This window comes from Schistocerca nitens, chromosome 11 (genome assembly GCF_023898315.1).
Source record: "Schistocerca nitens isolate TAMUIC-IGC-003100 chromosome 11, iqSchNite1.1, whole genome shotgun sequence".
NCBI lineage: Eukaryota > Metazoa > Arthropoda > Insecta > Orthoptera > Acrididae > Schistocerca > Schistocerca nitens.
The window spans coordinates 92,720,713-92,727,628 of NC_064624.1; the positions used below are offsets into that span (position 1 = coordinate 92,720,713).

General features: G+C 36.2%; 1 long non-coding RNA gene across 3 annotated transcripts; it reads right to left on the reverse strand.

The window, feature by feature from the left end:
• Positions 1-3,660: 3,660 nt before the first annotated feature.
• LOC126213150 (uncharacterized) lies at positions 3,661-6,355 on the reverse strand. Of its 3 annotated transcripts, none has more exons than XR_007541087.1 (3): positions 5,932-6,355; positions 5,714-5,836; positions 3,661-5,561 (listed from the first exon to the last, which is right to left on the reverse strand). It is a non-coding gene; the product is annotated as an uncharacterized LOC126213150 (long non-coding RNA). The 3 variants fall into 3 exon arrangements; XR_007541086.1 differs by having other exon boundaries at positions 3,661-5,617; XR_007541088.1 differs by lacking the exon at positions 3,661-5,561 and adding an exon at positions 5,588-5,630.
• Positions 6,356-6,916: the final 561 nt, after the last annotated feature.

A 6,916-nucleotide genomic window follows, 5' to 3' on the forward strand; every position in this document is an offset into this window, starting at 1 on the left:
AGTAAAGAAACAAGTCATGGAAACAATTACTGCACAGTAGAGGTGGGCCAAACGGTTATTCTGGAGTAACCGTTATCACAGTTCCAGTTATTCTTTGATAACCGTTATCGTTAACGGTTATTAATAACTGCCAAGTTATTTTTCGCTAGCGAATACCGATAACTCCGACAGTTAAATAACGACATAGTTGGAATCCATCAGTTTAGTTATCAGTATAACTGCGAGTAGTGTGAAATAGCAGGAATGTCGTATGAATCGTGTCATAACCTCAGCTTATTAACTCCGGGTACATTTTAGTTGATGTTAGAACGATTATTAGTGTTTCAGATTATATGTACGTAGGTTATCGGTCGCTATTAGAAATATTATCCTCGCAGCTGCAACAGAAAGTACGCGGAACTTCGCCACAGCGCTGTTTAAGTAAAATGTTAACAACGTGCGTTTTTAAGTTTGAAGAAATATGTAAACTGAATACTTTAGGTTAAATTCGAAGCTTAATTTCTTGTGTTGTTTACTTAATAGAATAAGTGTACTGCCTTGTAATAAAACACAAATATATACGTAATGTGAAAGATTCCTTTACTCCTCTACAAGATAGTCATATGGTTGAAAGTGTGAGTACGCTAGTTGGAAAACTGCTAGATTTCTCCAGCTGCAGCATGTGTATAACATAGGATGAATGGAAGCGTCCGATTCCACCCGTCTGCTTTGACCCGTGACGTAAGGTTCTGTAATCCCATAACATATAAAGACATGCAGATCGAAAAGATTGACAGTGTTAAATATCTGGGATTATAACTCGATAATAAATTCATTTGGAGGGCTTACCACAGAATTGCTAAAGCTCCTAAACAAATCTGTATTTGCAGTGAGAATGGTGTCAGATGGAGGAGACACAAATGTAAAAAAGTTTACATACTTTTATTCTGTTATGTCATAAGGGATCATATTCTGGGGTAACTCATCAACGGAGCAAAAGTATTTAGCATGTAAAAGCATGTAGGCCCAATAAAAATCGTTTGTGGTATAAATTCAAGAACACCACGTAGAAACCTGTTCAAGGAACTTCATATTCTAACCACTGCTTTATAGTATATTTATTCTTTAATGAAATTTGTTGCAAGTATTTCCAACCAATAGCACAATACATAGTATCAATACTAGGAATAAGAACAGCTATCTACATAAAGATCTAAAATCACTTACCTTGGACCAGAAAGGGGTTCAACATTCAAGAACACACATTTTCAATAAACTGCCAGCAACCATTAAAAACTTTGTTTCAGATAAATCACGGTTTACTGAGAGTTTGAAAGACTTTTTGATAGGCAACTTCTACTTTATAGATGAATATCTTAACAGGGACTGTTAGACCAGCTTAAGTAAAAATTCTGCTACCAGCATATTTCAGTTTTGACAGCACTTGGTCACAACAGTCAAGATCAGGTATTCTGTGTGTGATAAATTTATTAAAAGTGCATAACTATGTTTTGTTCTGGCAGTATATTAATACTGTACATATTAGCAGCTCCAGTTTACTGCAATATATTCACATATTTTGACAATCTCGTGACAGATGATGATGATGGTGGTAAGTATTATATTCAAATGCTTTACGTTATACTTTGACATGTTGCACATCCATGAGAATCATCTCATTTTTGGGTCTCTGGGACAAAAACAAGTTAATCTAATCTACAATGAGGGTTTTGATTTTGTGGTGGGAGAATGACTAATGCATATGTCCAAGCCTTCAGTTTGTTGTGTATCTGTCATGTTTGGCATTATTGTATACAGAATTCCAGTGCTGAATGATTGATTAACAACTCATAAGGCTTAATGTCTCAGATGTCATTACAATACCTTTTCACTCGTTTTATACAATTCTTCTTTGTATATCCAGATTGTGAGAGTATGAATTAATGGTATTGCGTAGGTAATACAAATTTGCAGTAAGTTTTCAGAAATCTGATCTTGTCTGTTGCAGTAAAGTGCTGTCAAAACTGAAATAATACTTTTTACTTAAGTTACTCTACCAGTCCCTGTTAAGATATTCATTTATAGGAAATACAAAATTTCCTTTCCTGGGGAATGCTTTACCTGTGGATTCCACATTTTGCTTTTTTTCTGTCTCACACGAGGCAATAACACGAATCCTTTCGAAACACTTCATCTGTCAATGCCAGCTGCCTGCTTTGATCTTTTTGCAGTTTAATATCATGACAGTTAACTGTCTGAATAGGTAAGACTAATTCATGAACAAGACAAGATGAGCACTCAAAATGAAGGGCTAAGTCTTGCATATAACAACCTCAACGTAGCAATGAGTGCACCTAACAGAGTTTTTCAGTGTTGCTTAACATAATAGAAAATGAACAGACTTGAGCTCTTTGAAAACAAAAAAGCATATTTTATTCAAAAACGTTCATGTAGTATGCACAAGTGCTAATAGGCCCAAATGTAAGTAAATATGTATCTGACGTGATTATTGTTGTAAGCATATTGTATTCATGCCAAATATACCTCCGTGAAATGCTTCAATTGCAATACCTATGTCTGAAGTGTACACTGTTCCCGCATAAAAGTGATATGCTCCAAACTATGTATAAAATGTTTCAAAGTCAATGGCCAAAAACTAATTAAATGAAAAAAAGCCTATTTGCAATGGATGTGTACAAATTGAGAAAACTCATTTTTCTCTCGCTAATGCCACAAAGCTAAGTCTCACCAAATAAGTTTCTTTGTATTCAAGTTGACCTGATACAGCACTGGCACTTTTTCATCATGATGCTACCAAGCATTAGTGATGGGGTATACTTGGAGAAGATACTCAACTATGTTCCATTTTTAGATCACCGCCGATACTCAAGGCATTTCAGTAAGTTTAAAATCCCTAGAAAGTATTAACATGTTGCATACACACTACTACACTTCATAGCTTTCCATACTATGTATGAGACAGCAAGTGTTTGTGCTCACAGTAGTGCCACAAATTTTGACATTTCTTGAGAAGGTAAGAGATGATACATGTATCACTTGAGATGAGTTTCCTATCCTGCCCCAAAATTAAAATATATTGTTACAAGATTACTGCACAGCTATTTAATTTCTGTATGTTCTATGTAAGACACCTATGTTCATGAGACAGTAATATCACCTCAACAAAGACATTACCATGCCACATGAGAGATTACCTTATTTGTACATAAAATATATCCTAAAATGGTAGTAAGTGCTCGTCTTTGACCTCATGGGCTTTTAACAAATTACTTAAGAGTACAGGGAACAAAAGGAAGATAAGTTAAAATAAAAAATGGTAACCAACACAAATGTATGTACATGTGAAATGATCAATTTTATTCTGACTTTTTCACAATGATATGGAACACTTAAAACATTGCAGCATTATAAAGAGAATGAATAAATAGTTAACATGTCAAGAGACTGAGCAGAAACTCAGATTGGACATGGCAGGTAATCTGCCATGGCCTATTCAGTGGAACCAACAAAAGTATTTGCCTAAAGGAATTTAGGGAACCCAAATAAAATGTAAATCAGGATGTTCAAACAGGCGAAGGATCCCAATGCACCTGAATGGAAATTCGGTGCCATAATCACTCTGCAATTTTCTCAGTAATTTAACATGTGACCACAAATACAAATGTATAAACTTTTTTTATTTCATCCAAGAATATCTCAACATAATACAACAAACATCAATAATTCAAAATATGGGTATACACACAATGTTTAAAGGATCTCTAAGGGCGGGACAGGTGGTCAGCCGTGGCCTTGATGAAGGAACCATCCCGGCATTTGCCTTAGCGATCCAGGATGGCCAGACAGAGCGAACCCCATCCTCCCAAATATGAGGTCAGTGCTGTTAATAGCTACACTGCCTCATTCGGTTGTTACCTATTATACAATGTTCTGATTTACATGAAAATAGATCTTACAACTAGCAAAAATAATGATTAAATATATATGCAATTACACTTTAACATTTTTCTTTACCACTTTACACAAACAGACCACACAGCACTTTGTTCACGGAACTTCAATAAACTGCCAGAGGCTGCTTCAGCAGTTGCTGCATATATGAGTAGTTATCTGAAACAGAAGAACAGGAAACAAACAGCAGAAATATCCTTGTCTAATGACACTTTAGAAACAACATAAAAACTTGCAGCAACTACTTAGCTGACTCATATTAGTAGTAAACATATTCACTTAAGGCATGTCTAGCAATTAATTTAATATGTTCTTCAAACTTCTATATGTATGCTGATAACACTACACTGCAGAGTGTGACCACAATGAAACTAACAATGTAAGGGATATCTTTTACACAAATTCTGGGATGTTAACATCTGAATAGCTGTTCTCTGCAAAACACTGTTTTTTATAGTTGGAGTGTCCAGCATGTGAAGCAAGATACTGAAACTTGTTAAAGACTCACTGAAATTTATCTTTTGATGCAGTTTTAGATTTGAAGTTAACATTTAAATACCTCAGATAATGACTGACTTTTTGAGTAAACAAAATGTCCATGAAAGCATCTAATAATAATTCCATGTCCCACAATGTAATTTTATTTTTTAAAGAGTGGAGCCCCTCCACACTGCCACTAGCAAAAGTTCTACAATCACCTCTGCAGTGATTAGTTTTTTAATCAATACAGGTCCATCAGGAGATAGAAAATGGATGAAAAATGTAACAAGAATTGAGATTTTAAGGGCAGAGGGCAAAACATGTCATGTCAAGCACCAAGGGGAAAAAATCCTCCACAACTGTTGGACAGGTAGTAAGAGCAGTAGCGGATTTCTTGCTGTCTGCAGAAGATCATGCAAGCGTAGGTCACATTAGTAAGTGGGTACCATGCAGTTTGATACTAGTGTTATAACCACCTGCACATCAGGCTACAGTGGGGAAGGCCAGTTGCACGCTTTCCGTACTCCAACCTACTTACATTTAATGCCCGATTTAATAAAAATTATACTCTTCCATTTCTGGCACCCTTTCTAGAATACAAACTAGCAAAATTATGAGAATTTGTTGTGTTCCACCACAAAGATAGGACAACTTCCGTGTTTTGCAAATGAAATTTAGTATTGAGCACAAGATGTTTCACCAATTCACGTTTGGCATTTTCAGTGGTTTTCCTTTCGGTCCTATTCAAGAAACCATTTCTTCCAGTAAATATTTCTCAGCAGGTAACCTATACTGCAAGTTTGCAAAGGCTGAAGTGTTGTTATCATAACAATAAAACAATTTCAGTTAACATCTGAGGAAAATAGCAGCATATATTAACAATAATATACGGATTAGTGTTAACAAACTGATGTCAGTATCATTCTAAGAAAATTGAAATTCAAAATAATTGAATGTCAGAATGGGTGCTACAGCTACCAATTTTTAAGTAAAGCAGAAAACAAAATGCTACTGTACTTACAAACTTTGAGGTGCCACATGCCTTGACACAGGCTACCAATAACCCACAAGTATTTTTGACATCTCATGCCTCGCAGGTACTTAACTGGATTGCAATCTGATGATTGCTGCTATCAACATGAAAGATAAAATAGTTGTATCCAGTGACCAAATTTCAAAGCCGATACTGAAATTAAGTTCTAAGTTACAAATTCCAGTATTTACATATACATCACTGGTAATCCATTCACGTGTCGTAACATTAAACTCAGTGCAAATGTACCTCCATTTTAAGCGAAAGGTCAAGTTTGCCATTGTATGCAAAACACTATTACTTTATACTTCAAGTTTGCCTCTATAGGACTGTGTAACATTTGCTGCTGCTGGAAGACTATCGGAGCCATAACTGGAACAAAGAGCTCCGAGTTACCACCTGCCAATATAAACAAACTTCAATTTTAAACTGAAGGTGAAATATGTCATATGTATCCAAACCACTACCACATTATTCTTCAAGCTTCTCGCATTATGGCTGTGTGACGTCTGCTGCTGCTGCTGCTGACTTCTGGAGCTGTAACAGAAACAAAGAGCTTTGAGTTACCATTTGCCAGTATACTCTTAAGGACTGTAACTGTACCTTCATTTTAAGTGAAAGGTGAAATTTCCCACACATGTATCCAAACCACTAGTACCTTATTCTTCAAGTTTCCCATTTTATAACTGTGTGACATCTGCTGCTGGTGACTGACTTCTGGAGCTATAACTGGAACAAAGTGCTCTGACTTACTGACCGACAATATACATTAAACACTTCAACACAAAACCACTAGTACTCTTTTAATGTAGCATAACAAATATATGCTATGCCCTACAGTTATATCTCCATTTTAAGGGGGAGTTCAAATCTGCCAAAAATGTACCCAAACTAGAATTACCTTACTGTTATAATATCCCAATTATTAAACAGAGACTCATGTGCTGGTGTTGGTGTGCCTCTCACTCCTCTTCCACATTACTGGTGCCAAGGATCACCTCTACAGGAAGGGTTTCACCTACAGAAAAATAGGTTTCATATCAGCATAAGCACAATAGAAATGGTGCCATACTATTTTTGGTGATATATATTACAATGTTTGCGTACAGTATTCTAATGGTACTTGCAGCTTGAATATTTACTTCAAACAAGTTGACAATTGACTCAGTTTTAGTAATGACTATAGCTTCAAGTTTCGGAAATACGGAAGCGTCCGATCCCGCCCGTTTGCTTTGACCCATGACATCACAAATATGGCGGAAACAAAAACAAACACACACACTTTCCACAAGAAGCCTAATGACACTAACGGGACAAGCGTGCGAAATGGGGTGTTTTGGGTGGGGGGCAAACTAAATATAAACAAATTTAGATGCCTTGCGTAGCTACAAAGTGTAAGTGAAGACAGCCATGCATGAATACCCACCCACCTCCCCAGGGGTCGTAACCCCT